This window comes from Pan troglodytes, chromosome 22, assembly GCF_028858775.2.
Source record: "Pan troglodytes isolate AG18354 chromosome 22, NHGRI_mPanTro3-v2.0_pri, whole genome shotgun sequence".
Taxonomy (NCBI): Eukaryota; Metazoa; Chordata; class Mammalia; order Primates; family Hominidae; genus Pan; species Pan troglodytes.
Genome location: NC_072420.2, coordinates 40,394,851 through 40,409,959, shown reverse-complemented (window position 1 = coordinate 40,409,959; position 15,109 = coordinate 40,394,851). Strand labels below are relative to the sequence as shown.

The window sequence follows — 15,109 nt, the reverse complement described above, 5'->3', positions numbered from 1 at the left end:
CATATGCCTGACCTGACCCAGGGGAAGCCTCCAAGGAAATGAGGTCACCTCCAGAACATGATTTACAACACAGGCACCCCCTACACCCATTCACTCTTTCAACACACAGAGAGCACATATCATGTATCAGATACTGGTTTTGGTGCCTTGAGGATGTAAAACAGACATGGCTTCTGCCCTCATGGAGCTTACAGTCAGGTGGAAGAAAAGTGCAATAAAAAGCACACACCTGTAGTCCCAGCTACATGGGAGGCTGAGGCAGGAGGATTGCTTGAGCCCAGGAGTGCAAGACCAGCCTGGGCAACATAGCAAGAGCTTCTTTCAACACAAAAAGAAGGAAAGAAAGAAATACAGAAATTTTCATTTGACCTCTATGCACACAAACTAGAAAACCTAGAAGAGATGGATAAATTCCTGGACACATACACCCTCCCAAGATTGGGCCAGGAAGAAATGGATTCCGGGAACAGACCAATAAGGAGCTGCAAAACTGAATCAGTAATAAATAGCCTGCTAATCAAAAAAAGCCCAGGATGTGATGAATTCAGAGCCCAATTCTACCAGATGTACAAAGAAGAGCTGGTACCACTCCTACAGAAACTATTCCAAAAAATTGAGGAAGAAGATTTCTCCCCAACTCATTCTATGAGGCCAGCATCATATTGATACCAAAATCTGACACAGACACAACAAAAAAAGAAAACTTCAGGCCAATATCCTTGATAAACATCAATGCAAAAATCTTCAACAAAGTACTTGCAAACCGAATCCAGCAGCACATCAAAAAGTTAATCCACTACAAACAAGTAGGCTTCATCCCCAGGATGCAAGCCTGGTTCAACATATGAAAATCAATAAATGTGATTCATCACATAAATAGAACTAAAGACAAAAACCATATGATTATCTCAACAAATGCAGAAAAGGCTTTTGATAAAATTCAACATCCATTTGTGTTAAAAACTCTCAATAAATGAGGTATTGAAGGAATATACCTCAAAATAATAAGAACCATCTATGACAAACCCACAGCCAACATTATACCGAATGGGCAAAAGCTGGAAGCATTCCCCTTGAAAATCAGCACAAGACAAGAATACCCTCTCTCACCACTTCCATTCAGCATAGTATTGGAAGTCCTAACCGGAGCAATCAGTCAAGAGAAAGAAAGAAAGGGTATCCAAATAGGAAGAGAGGAAGTCAAACTTATCTCTTTTTGCAGATGACATGGTTTTATACATAGAAAACCCTATAGTTTCAGCTCCAAAGCTTCTTCAGCTGATAAACAACTTCAGCAAAGTTGCAAGATATAAAATCAATGTACAAAAATCACTAGCATTCCTATACACCAGGAACAACCAAACTGAGAGCCAAATCAGAAAGGCAATCCCACTCTCAACTGTGACACACAAAGAATAAAATACCCAGGAATACAGCTAACCAGGGATGTGAAAGATCTCTACAATGAGAATTATAAAAGAATTGCTGCTCAAAGAAATCAGAACAGACACAAACAAATGGGAAAACACCGCACGCTCATGGATAAGATGAATCAATATCATTAAAATGGCTATACCACCCAAAGCAATTTACAGATTCAATGTTATTCCTATAAAAGTACCAATGACATTCTTCACAGAACTAGAAAAAAAATTTTAAAACTTACATGGAACCAAAAAAGAGCCCAAATAGTCAAGGCAATCTAAGCAAAAAGAACAAATCTGGAGGAATTATGTTACCTGATTTCAAACTATACTACAAGGCTACAGTGTCCAAAATAGCATGGTACTGGTACAAAAACAGGCATATAGACCAATGGAACAGAATAGAGAGCCCAGAAATAAGGCTGCACATCTACGACCATCTGATCTTTGACAAAGTTGACAAAAGCAAGCAATGCGGAAAAGAGTCCCTACTCAATAAGTGGTGCTGGGACAACTGGCTAGCCATATGCAGAAGATTGAAGCTGGACCCCTTCCTTACACCATATACACAAATCAGCTCAAGATGGATTGAAGACTTAAATGTAAAACCCAAAACTATAAGAACCTTGGAAGACAACCTAGGCAATACCATCTTGGACCTAGGAACAGGCAGATTTCATGACAAAGACACCAAAAGCAATCACAACAAATGCAAAAACTGACAAATGGTATCTAATTAAACTTAAGACCTTCTGCACAGCAAAAGAAACTATCAACAGAGTAAACATACAGCCTGCAAAATGGGAAAAACTATTTGCAAACTATGCATCTGACAAAGGTCTAATATCCAGCATCTGTAAGGAACTTAAATTTACAAGAGAAAAACAATCCTATTAAAAAGTGGGCATAAGACATAAACAGACACTTCTCAACCGAAGACATACATGCGGCCAAGAAGCATATGAAAAAAAGCTCAATATCACTGATCATGAGAGAAATACAAATCAAAACCACAGTGAGATACCATCTCACACAAGTCAGAATGGCTATTACTAAAAAGTCAAAAAAAATAACAGATAATGGCTTGGTTGCAGAGAAAAGGGAATTCTTATACACTGTTAGTGGGAGTGTAAATTAGTTCAACCGTTGTGAAAAGCAGTGTGGTGATTCCTCGAAAAGCTAAAAGCAGAACTACCATTTGACCAAGCAATCCCATTAATGGGTAAATACCCAGAGGAATATAAATAATTCTGCCATAAAGACGCATGCACATAAATGTTCATTGCAGCACTGTTCACGATAGCAAAGACATAGAATCAACCTAAATGCCCATCAATGACAGACTGGATAAAGAAAATGTGGTACATATACACCACAGAATATTATGCAACCATAAAGAAGAACAAGATCATGTGTTTCGCTGGAACACGGATGGAGCTGGAGGCTATCATCCTTAGCAAACTAATGCAGGAACAGAAAACCAAATACTGCATTTTCTCACTTACAAGTGGGAGCTAAATGATAAGAACTTACGAACACAAAGAAGGAAACAGCAGACAGTGGGGTCTACTTGAGCGGGGAGGGTGGGAGGAGAGAGAGGAGCAGAAACGATAACTATTGGGTACCGGGCTTAATATCTGGGTGATGTAAAAATAGGTACAACAAGCCCCCATGACCCGTGTTTATCTATGTAAAAAACCTTCACATGTACCCCCAAACCTAAAATAAAATTTTTTTTAAAAAGGAAAAAGAAATTCTCGTTTTTAGAGTGGCTAGTAACAAAATGAAAATAAAATAAATCACACAAACAAATGAGTCTAAGCTGTGGTAAGGGGTGGGGACTTATGGTTGGACCCCACCTGTGCGGTGTTTGTATTAGGGGAGGGACGAGTCATGAGGGAGGGCACTTTCAGGCTGGATGATGCCTCCTCCGCAGTGGTGTAACTAAGCACTGAGACAGGTACTCACTGGGGGCTCTAGTGCACGACCCTCCTGACATCCTGTTGGGAAATGAGTGCATGGGAGCCCCCACAGTTTCCAGGTTCCTACAATTATCAGTGTGGATTGAAATGTTTTCCTTCACTGTAACCGCCAGGTGGCACTGCAGGGTGATATACTGAATGAGAAAGCCTTGCATATAAAATTTTACTTTAATAACATCCCCGGGTTGGTTCCCTCCCCAGCCACCCCCCCACACACACCCATATTTCATTTGATTCAGTGAGGTTGGGTGACTCAGTAATCCGGTGATTTCTCACCCTAAAGTTGGAAGAAGACTGTAAATTATGCTAATTATAAAGCCCGTGAATGATCATCTTCCAGCCATATTTTCTTCTTGCATAAAATGAAATTGTATTTATACTTCCATAATCCAAGCTAAAATTAGCCATAACACTCTGTGTACTATACAAGAGCAAGGATCTATTTTCTTATTTGTTTACAACGTATCCTCAGAATCTAGGACACTACCTGTCATGGATAAGCACTCAATGGAAAATAAATGGATGAAGGAATGAATGAGTGCTAAAGATGATTATTAAGAAAATAAATACGTGGACCTCCATAACTTGGACTAAAACTAAGTTGGAATGCTATGGCTCAGATGAAAACAAAAGCATGTATTTACATTTAGAAAGAGGCCTTTATAGCATAAGAAATTATTAACTGGGCTGGTCATGGTGGCTCACACCCACAATCCCATCACTTTGGGAGCTTGAGGCAGGAGGATCACTTGAGCTCAGGAGTCCAAGACCAGCCTGAGCAACATGGTGAAACCCCATCTCTACTAAAAATACAAAAAATTAGCTGGGCATGGTGGCATGCACCTGTAGTCCCAGCTACTTGCAAGGCTGAGGCAGGAGGATCACCTGAGCCAGGGAGGTGGAGTTTGCAATGAGCTGAGATGACGCCACTGCATTCCAGCCTGGGTGACAGAGTGAGACTTCATATCAAAAGAAAGAAAAGAAAAGAAAGAAAGGAAGAGAAGGGAAGGGAGATGAGAAAGAAAGAAAAGAAAGAAAGAACGAAAGAAAGAAAAGGAAAGGAAAGGGAGAAAAAAGGAAAGAAGGAAGGAAGAGTCCTGGCCCAGGCCCATCAGGCCCGTAGACTCACCCAGTGGGTGCTTCCCCATCCACCATGTGTAACTGGGGTGGGCACACTTGACAGTTGGTAGAACCCACAAGTTATGGGCTGAATTGAGTCTTCCCCCAAACAAAATTATATATCGGAGTCCTGATGTTCAGTACCTCAGAATGTGAAGTTATTTGAAAAAAAGGGTCATTGCAGATGTAATGAGTTAAGATAAGGTCACTAGGGTGAGCCCTAACCCATGTGCCTGGTGTCCTTATAAAACAGAAATTTACACACAGACACACACACACAAGAAGGATACCACGTGAAGAAGAAGACAGAGACCCCAGTGATGCTTCTATAAGCCAAAGCTCACCAGCAGCTGCAGCAACCAGCAGAAGCTGTGGGAGAGCCTGGAGTAGATCTCCTCTTGTGACCTCAGAGGAGCCAGCCCTCAGGCTTCTGGCCTCCAGGACTGAGACAATACATTTCTTATGTTTAAGCCACCGAGTGTGTGATACTTATTATGTCAGCCCTAGTAAACAAATACACCATGTATAGATTCCTTGTTCGGCAGAGTAAGAGCTATCACAGTGGGGTAAGCCAAGCAAAAACTTATGTTTGCCTTCAGGCCAAGACAGTAAATCAAAAACAATATTGTATCCCAAGGGAAACAGTAGATGCAGGGGAAGCAAGGCCAATGGATTCCATCATATCCCTTTTTCATTCACTAATCAGGCTGCTTCCAAGCCACAGACATCTTAGAAGGTGAAAGTGAAGTACTGCAAACTCACCCAAGTGTAGTCCCAAGCACAGCTGCTGAGCCCATGTGGAACTTTTTCTAGAGCCAGCGACCATAGACATGGCACACAGCCAAGCATCCGATGAACGCAGTTTCTCCTCTTTATCAGCAGGGAGGAGTAGGAGCAGCTCGCGCTCACGTGGGATGGATAGCAGTACTCATTCACAGCTCTTCCCAGGGCGATGTTAATTCTCCAGCTCTCTGTCAGGATACAGGCTGAAAAGACCGGGACTTTGTGGACATTCCACAGTGCATCATGTTGGTCCACTATGTGGACACATTAAGGCTGAATGAACAAAATGCAGCAAGTATGTTGCCAGGAGGTGGGAAGATAAGAGAGAAACCCTATGAAGATCAGGAACCCCATAGATCAGTATGTTTGTAAGGATGCAGTGGTCTGGGGCTTGCTGGGACATTCCCTCTAAAGTAAAACATAAAATTATTGCACCTTACACCTCCCACCTTTAAGAAGGAAGCACAAGGCCCAGCAGACTTCTCTGGATTCTGGAGGCAGCATTTCCCACCCTTGGGAACATTGCTCAAACACACTTACCCTGCGACATGAAAGATGCCAGTTTTGCATGAGACCCAGAGAAGGAAGAGCAGGGCAGCAGGTCCAGGCTGAGGTGCAAGTGTCCCTGCTGTTAGGTCCATACAGCCCGGCAGGCCCTAGTGGGAAAAGACACCAGGTGACATTTAAGACAAGGCTCAACAGGAGAATCACAGCACAGACCCTTAGGTCTAGAGCAAGCTCACATCATTAGCAGCAGAAAAATATGCACTATTTGAAAAAAGCTTTGTCCTGCTACCTAACCGTGGCAACAAGGACCATGCAGCCAGCCCACCATGACCTGGGTTCAGGTCAGGACCCCCTAACTCATAAGGTCTGACAAGCAATCTGCAAATAATTCTCATGATGGAGCACCAGTAGGGCCAGAAGGCACTTGTAAGTTGCAGTGGCAGGTGTCCGAGACACTTTCCCACACCCAGCCCTGCCTGTCATCCACCACTTCTAACCAGTGCTTTCCCTTCAGTTAACTCCTGTGACCACACGGTGGCAGGGAAAGGGGCTTGTCCCTTTTTACCTGCTGAGCAGGGAGGGAAATGCTTGGTTCACAGATGGCAGATGGGTAAACTTGCTACATGGTACTAGCTGAAAATGGACTATTCCTGCACTACAGCCCCTGATAATTCAGGGTGCCCCCGAAAGACGTAATGAGGGACTTCCTCCCAATGTCATCTACTTGGAGTGGAAACAAAAGTGGCCCGAGGTTAAAACACATATAGATTCATTGGCAGTGGTGAATGGCTTGGCTGATTGTTTAGTGACTTAGAAGAAGAAAAATTCAAAGTTTGGGACAAGGAGGCCTGTGAATGATCCTGTCAGGATGAGCATTAAACATAAAGATGGTCATGTTCTATGTTAGTTTCCCCAAGACAGCATTCACCGTGGAAGAGACATCAAACAACAAGGAGGGAGAATGACTCAGCCGGCCGAGGTTCAGCCCTCCTCACTCACTGCTCACTCCAGTAGTGGCACAATGAACCCATGAACGAAGCAGCTGTGGTGACAGGGAAGGAGGCTATGCATGGACCCAATAGCATGGTCTCCAACTCACCAAGGCTGATCTAGCTACTAAATACCCAACCTGCAAGCCACAGAGAACAACCCTGAGCCCCCAGTATGGCACAATCACTCAGAGACCAACCAGCCACTCTGGAAGGGAATGATTCTGCTTGACAGGAATTAACTCATATCCTGGTGGGAGTTTGACTTTCCTTTCCACAGAACTTCAGGCACCATCACTATCCGAGGGTTTACAAAACGTCTGGTCCGCCCACGTGAATCCTGCACGACGTGCCTTTGGACCCAGGGACCCGCTTCACAGCAAAAGAAGTTTGACAGCGTGCAAGTGAGCATGGGTTCACCAGTCCTATCACATCCCGCACTGCCCTGGAGCTTCTGTCCTGATAGCTCCATGAAGCTACCCTTTGAGGATACAGCTTGGAGATAATCTCCTGCAAGGATGGGGCACTGCACTCCAAGATGCAATATTCTCTCGAAATCAATAACAAAGGCATGGTACTGTGTCCCCAGGAGGTCTACCATGAGTATGGGATTCAGTGGCTGGAAGGAGTGCTGCCCTACTTATGATTGCTCCCAGTGGCTCACTTAGAGAACTGTGCTTCCCATCATTGCAGCTCCCCAGAGGGGGACTTTTTCCACTAAGGGACACAGCAAGAGTCTCATTACACATTAAGCTGGGACTGCCTCCCTGACACTTCAGGCTTCTTTTGCCATACAACCAGCAGCAAGAAAAGGTGTCACCATCTGGCAGGACTAATTGGCCCTAATCATTAAAAAAGAGGCTTCTGGTGGGGCGCAGTGGCTCACGCCTGTAATCTCAGCACTTTGGGAGACTGAGGTGGGCAGATCACAAGGTCAAGAGATCGAGACCATCTTGGCCAACATGGTGAAACTCTGTCTCTACTAAAAATACAAAAATCAGCTGGGCATGGTGGTGCGCACCTAAAGTCCCAGCTACTCGGGAGACCGAGACAGGAGAATCGCTTGAATCCGGGAGGTGGAAGTTCCAGTGAGCCAAGAGATCGCACCACTGCACTCCAGCCTGGCGACAGAGTGAGACCCGTCTCAAAAAAAAAAAAAAAAAAAAGAGCCTGCTGTTGCACATGGAAGGAAGGAAGAACACCTTCTGCACCCACATGATCCACGGGGGTGTCTATTAGTCCTCGCTGACTGAATATTCATAACAAATGGAGGGCACCTCAGTCGTGAACCAAGGAAGGTATGGTGAGCAGAGGACAGAGACCCCGAGGGATGAGAGTCTGGGCAGCCCCCACCCTGGACCATCAAAGTCTAAGTCTAGCAGTGCTAGCTGGGGGTGAGGAGAACCAAGACTGGGTAGTAGAGGCAGGAGGTCATGGGTATCTGTCATTGTCCCAAGATCACTTCAGCATAGAGACATCGGTTTGTCTCAATAACCTTTCCATTGTAGGTTTATCCAGGAAGAGACCAACCAAGTCCCAGATGAGCTCTGCCCACATCAAGCGAGCTTCTGGAACGTGGCGGAATGCTGCAGGTGGACTGCAGTGGTTCTGTGGTATGTTGGCCAACTCCTGCCCTCAGTTCAGGGTGCGCATTCCTCAGACGCCAGGGGTGGCCTGCATCCAGTGACTCATTGATGCTAGGATACAAAGACCCAGCTCCCAAAACTTTAATTCAAGGCATCTCTGAAATGCCACCCAAGCTTCAAAGCTCTCCGTGAGATCAGCTGAGGCCTCAGTTGCATCCCTATTGCACTTCAATTTCTCCTGCGGCATCCTGCTCTCTCCCTCCCTCACAGGGGCTGTTCCTCAGAGCCGTTCCCAGTCACCACCTGCATGCACATCTCCATCTCAGAGTCTGTTTCCTGGGAATACTGACCCAGGGCAATGTCTGAAGCCCAGACTCTGGAGACATGGGGCTATGAAGGAGCATGAGGGTGAAGGTTCAGGCTCCGACCTGAGATACATTCTCTCTACCATAGGACCCAATGCATAAAGCTGATAGCTGGATGTCTAACTGACTCTACTTTTCAGTTTTCAGCCATTCAGAAGGGAAATGCACCTTAAAAATCCCAGCACGCCCGATTCCCTCATTTACTAGTTGTGCAATCTTAACGAAGCTACTTGACTTTTCTGAGCTTCTCATCTAAAACAATGAAATAACAATCATTAACCACCCATTCAGTTGTCATTATTAAACGGTCTAATCAGTGTCAGTTACTTAGCACAGTGCCTGGCAAATTGCTAAAGTCCCTGAAGTGTCAATCCATTATCCTCGGGTGGGCAACAGATGGAACATCCCTTATTTTTACATGCTTAGTATGTCTGAATTTAATTTCTATCTCAAGCTCTCCTCACGTCTTCTTAGAAGAATGTTCAACATTGATAATTGAAGGTCAACTCCGTTCTCTGGGTCAATTCAGCCAACCAGGGGTTAATTGCCTCCTACCTCATGCTCAGGGTGGCATCCGGTTGCCATCGGCCTTAGATAGCATCTAGGTGTGAGAGGGATCGTCTGTGGCTCAGGTGTCATCACGAGCCAGTCTCCACTGGGACACATGATGCCTGTCTGGGTCTTGGCCAGTGTCACCTTGAGGTGTCTGCCTTCTCTCTGGTTTCTGATGGTTTTGTCAGAGGAGTTTGAAGCAGAGCACCTCCATCTTGAATAGAAGTTGGGTAAAATAAGGCTGAGACCTACTGGGCTGCATTCCCAGGAGGCTAAGCCATTCTTAGTCACAGGATGACATAGGAGGTCAGCAGAAGATATAGGTCATAACAACCTTGCTGATAAAACAGGTTGCAGTAAAGAAGCTGGCCAAACCCACCAAAACCAAGATGGCAACGGAAGAGACCTCTAGTCGTCCTCACTGCTACACTCCCATCAGCACCATGACAGTTTATAAATGTCATGGCAACATCAAAAAGTTATCCTATATGGTCCAAAATGGGGAGGCATGAATAATCCACCCCTTGTTTGGCATATCATCAAGAAATAACCATAAACATGGGCAACCAGCAGCCCCTTTCACTTTACTGTATGGACTCGCCCTGAATTCTTTCTTGCACGAGATCCAAGAACCTTCTCTTGGGGTCTGGATTGGGACTCCTTTCCAGTAACATCTTGGACTGTTGCTTCCCCAGAGTGGATTCCCTGGTAAAGAAACGAGATTTTCAAGCTGATGAGCTCTGCCAGAGTAAACGTGATAAACATAGTAAAGTGTAAGATTTGAACCACACTTTTAGGCTTCCTAGTTTTAGATTTTTCATTTGGTCAAGTGACTTCCTCCTCACAGGTTGTGTAGAATGGAAGAGACAAGGAAGGAAGTCAGCCACCCTGTGGAGTAGCCAGGACTCACCATGTGTAAGCCATGACCCCATGCTGAGCTTCTGGCCCAAGGCAAGTGCTCCCAACATTTAGGGCCTGGCAATGCTCATTGCATTGTTTTGTATTAATAGATAAGCTTAGAAAAGTCAAGTTGTTTCCTTTACATTACTCAACTAGTAAATGGGGAAACTGGGTGTGTTGGAATTGCTTAGATGCATTTCCCTTCTGAATTTTTAAAGACTGAAAACCAAAGAGTAGAGTCAGCTACTAGGTTTTGTTGATGTGGTTTATTTCAATTGACATTATTTCTTTATGAATATTTCAAGACATATTGCTTTCCTAAGACCCTACACCTCCATCTGGCCACAGACACCAGATGGGAAGTGGACCTTTTCTACGTTAGAATGCAGGAGTGAATACACCTCAATTCTAAATGTGCACTTATGATGACACTGGGCTATGATGACACTGGTGTCTTAAAGTGATGCAAATTTCAGCATTAGCTACGAACCCCACCTGCCACCCAGCATCCTCTGTTGGCACTGCGGGTGGTTGTGTGGTAGGGGCCTAGATATATCTCTTGGTGTCATAGAAGCGTGGCCAGCCAGCAATTAATTTAGTGTCCACCAGAGTTTTCTCTGGTCTTGCCACCTAGCTTGCCCATGTATTCTGAACCTGGGAACTGTGCAAATCATGCTTTATTTTTTTCATAGGGCACTTTAGTTCTTGGCTTCAACTGCTTTCTAGTTATGTTGATAAATTTCTCTTAAGACATGGACATCAATTTGTGATTTTTAAGGTAAACTTCTGCTCCTATTTTATGTCTCTCCAGGTCATTTGCATTATCAGTAAAGCAGTGAGTTTTAAGGGTTGATGTTACTCAACTAGCTGGTATTGAGCTTAGAACTTAAACCCACAGTGCAGACTTGTGAACACGTGTGAAGCACATTGAGTATGTTTAAATGGAGATGTTTCACTTCTTTTCCCTGAGCTGCCTTTCTTCCCCTTCTTTTCTTTAAACTTCTTGACAGAGTCATCTGCATTTCTACTTCTGTTACTTTATCTATTTATTTTTTAAATTATTATTATTAATTACACTTATAATACATTGAAAATACAGTCTCACGGTTTAAAATTCAGACACTTTACATAAAATTGAAGTCGTTTTTGCTCACCACTCACAATATAATAGCTAACATTTGTGGAGTTTTTAGTCTACGCAAGCCTCCTAGAAGCACTTTCTGATTATTTTTTTTTTACTTTGCTCAGTGGTTTTATAACACATAGGTAATGTTATTTTATCCTTATGTTAGAGATGAGGAATTTAAGGCCCAAATAAATGAAATAACTTGCACGAAGTCACACAGTAGAAGGCAAAGCTTGGATTTGAGCCCCAGGAAGTTTATGACAAAGACTGTCCTTTTCAAAAAAAAAAAATTTCAACTTTTATTTTAGGTGCAGGGGGTACATGTGCAGGTTTGTTATATGGGTATATTGTGTGATGCTGACATTTGGGGCACAAATCCTATCACCCAGGTAGTGAGCATAGCAGCTGATTGCTTTTCAGCCCTTGCTCTCCTCCATCCCCCCTAAGTAGTCCTGAAACTGCCTTTGCAAAAATTATATCAGGAGAGCAATTATAACAGTGAGCTGAGCTAACCCACCACCCATCTTGCCTTTCCCTTAATTATTCCTGGGCTACTGGGCTGAGCTAACTTTGAAAGACATTTAGGCTATCATTTAAATGATAAGAAGCCTTGCCCAGAACTCAATCACTTTTGTAAAGCTAATAGCAGGCCATTAGGCTGCGGGGAGGAAAGGAGCCTGAGACCTGCTAAGGTACAGACAGAAACGATTACCAGCCATTATTCCAGAGGTTATAAACTATGCAACTTCCTCAATTACTCCTGCAAATAACATCACTATTGTAGCTTGGCCTTTTGAGATATCTTTTCAGATTTTTTGCAAGTCTGACACCCATGACACCACCTAGACCCACCAACCCCACTCCTGTGGCCCCACACATAAGTGATTCAGCATGCAGGAGGACAGCTAGCAAGAGGCCAAGACCTACAGAACAACCACCACCAGTCCTCTGTCAGCAGGAAGCAGTTATAGAAGACTAACCATCTTTCCCCCAAAGAATTGGGATCTTGGACTCTTAAGGGGGGGATGTTTTATGGTAGGTAGTTAGTCACACATGAGCAGGGCAGGAGAGGGCCCCCACAACTAAGAATGTCAGGTGACCATCAGGTGATGGTTAGGTGGTTGTTAAACTGTCTCTCTAAAATAATATAATAATTAGTCACAACTGGCACCAGGGAAAGGCAGTCTCCCAATAGAAACACCTGCAACTGGTGATCAGCAGCTCCCCAGTAAGATCTCAGGAGTTGGGCAAGTGGGCTCAAGCATGCACAATAAGAGGAAAAATGGCAGAGCTTAATTGCTATATGACCTTCCTCTACGAACATTCAACTGGCAAAGGGAAAAATGCCTCAAGTGAACATGTGTACGACTTCAGTAAACACACTGCAAATACAGCCCCTCCCAAGGGCTGGCAGGCCACTGCTCATGTGGACAGCCCACCCCAAGTGAAGAACCAGGGGAGAAGGGACACAACACCCTGGAAGCATGCCAAGGTATAAAACCCCAAGTCAAAAGTCAAACAGTGCACTTGACCTCTCAAGTGACCTGTTTGCCTGTCTTCCAAGTGTACTTGACTTCCTTTCATTCCTGCTCTAAAACTGTTTAATGAGCTTTCATTCCTGCTCTAAAAAACTTGCCTTGGTCTCTCCCTCTGCCTTATGCCCCTCAGTCAAATTCTTTCTTCTGAGGAGTCAAGAACTGAAGTGGCTGCAGAACCATACAGATTCACTGCTGCTAACATTTCTTTATGCAGCAGGCAGGAAGATCCCATCAGGTGGTTACAGTCCTCAGTATCAAACGTTGCCATCTTTATGTCCATCTGTACCCAATGGGAAAATAAATCCTTATACCAAAAAGACACATGCATTTGTATTTTCATCACAGCAGTATTCATAATAGCTGTGTCTTAACAAAAGAAGACATTTGAGCCCCCGACTCCTGCCCCAAATCGTTGTCCCTTCCTTACAGGGTCACTTAAAATAATCACATGGTATGATTCTCTTCAGACCATTCCCTCCACATTTAGATAAATTTATAAAATACAGAGCTTTATTACAACTTACATTTTTTTCTCCCAAGGGCATTCCATCTAATTCTTTGTAAATACTGCAGAGGGCTCCACAACACAGATGTACAATATCTGGGGTATTTAGTCTTCCCCTACTGATGGACATTTAAAACCTGTTTTTATCGTTAAAAATAATGCTTTAGAACATCACTGCTCATACCTCCGTGTACATGCACAGCATTTCATGTGATATCAGGGTAGGCACCAAGGTCTGGAACTGCACATCAAAATGTGTCTAGTTTAATAGAGCCTTTTTTTTTTTTTTTTTGCTTCCTGGGCATCTGCTTGGGACCCTGTCCTCTTCCCACTCCACTGTAGGGTAAGATTAAACTTTTCTAGGATTCTTATTAATGAAATTATATAGCATGGATACTTTTATATCTGGCTTCTTTTGGTTAGCATAATATTTTTGAGATTTATCCATGTTGCTTGTATCATTAGTTTGTTCATTTTGCATTGGTAAGCAGCATTTCATTGGGTGAACATAATAAAACTTTATTTTTCTGTTGATGGACATTTAAATTGTTTCTGATTTGGATAACTGTAAATAAAAACTGCTATGAACATATATGGTCAAGTCTTTATGTGGGCAGATAAATGCTATTTTTAAATTTAAGAAAACTAAACAACAGAAGTGAATTGATTAGCAAGTTACCCATATTTAAGTTGGAATCATCTGAAAAGATTATATATCTTGTTTAAGACTTAAAAACTAATATAATCTTTATAAAATATAATTCTGCATCTGAAAAATCCTTTGAAGTATACTCAAAGTTCTCATTCACACAATTTAGGGTGAAGTCACACCAATCTGGTTATAGAATAATCCAAAAAGAAGTCTAGCTTTGTTAGAATTGATTTTCTGCTGCTCTAACAGAATACCTGAGACAGGGTAATTTTTGATGAACAGAAATTTATCTACCTTTGGTCTTTGATGTTGGTGACCTTCTGATGGGGTTTTTGCCTGGGCACCCTTTTTGCTGATGTTGATCCTATTGCTTTCTGTTTCCTTCTAATAGTCAGGCCCCTCTTCTGCAGGTCTGCTGGAGTTTACTGGAGGTCCACTCCAGACCCTGTTTGCCTGGGTATCACCAGAGGAGGTTGCAGAACAGCAAAGATTGCTGCCTGCTCCTTCCTCTGGAAGCTTTGTCCCAGAGGGGCACTCGCCAGATGCCAGCCAGAGCTGTCCTGTATGTGTCTGTTGATGGCTGCTGGGAGGTGTTAGGAGGCACAAGGCTCTGAGACCCACTTGAGGAGGCAGTCTGTCCCTTGGCAGAACTCGAGCGCTGTGCTGGGAGATCTGCTGCTCTCTTCAGAGCCAGCAGGCAGGAACATTTAAGTCTGCTGAAGCTACGCCCACAGCTGCCCCTTCCCCAGGTAGGGACTGCTGCCTTTCTTTCAGAGATGCCGTGCCCAGAGATGAGGAATCCAGAGAGGCAGTCTGGCTACAGTGGCTTTGCTGCGCTGTGGTAGGTTCAGCACCCAGTTAGAATGGCAATAATTAAAAAGTCAGGAACAAAAGATGCTAGAGAGGATGTGGAGAAATAGGAACAATTTTACACTGTTGGTGGGAGTGTAAATTAGTTCCACCATTGTGGAAGACAGTGTGGTGATTCCTCAAGGATCTAGAACCAGAAATACCATTTGACCCAGCAATCCCATTAATGGGTATATACCCAAAGGATTATAAATCATTCTACTATAAAGAC

General features: G+C 43.7%; 1 protein-coding gene across 1 annotated transcript in view; it reads right to left on the bottom strand.

Annotated features, from left to right (window-relative positions):
- The window catches only part of IGSF5 (immunoglobulin superfamily member 5), a 246,295-nt gene that overhangs the window by 82,639 nt on the left and 148,547 nt on the right, over positions 1-15,109 (bottom strand). Inside the window, exons 3-4 of the mRNA XM_054675296.1 lie at positions 5,849-5,964; positions 5,288-5,511 (exon numbers count right to left, since the gene is read on the bottom strand). The gene's annotated coding sequence lies outside the window, so the exon portion shown is untranslated. The remainder of the gene's footprint in view (positions 1-5,287; positions 5,512-5,848; positions 5,965-15,109) is intronic.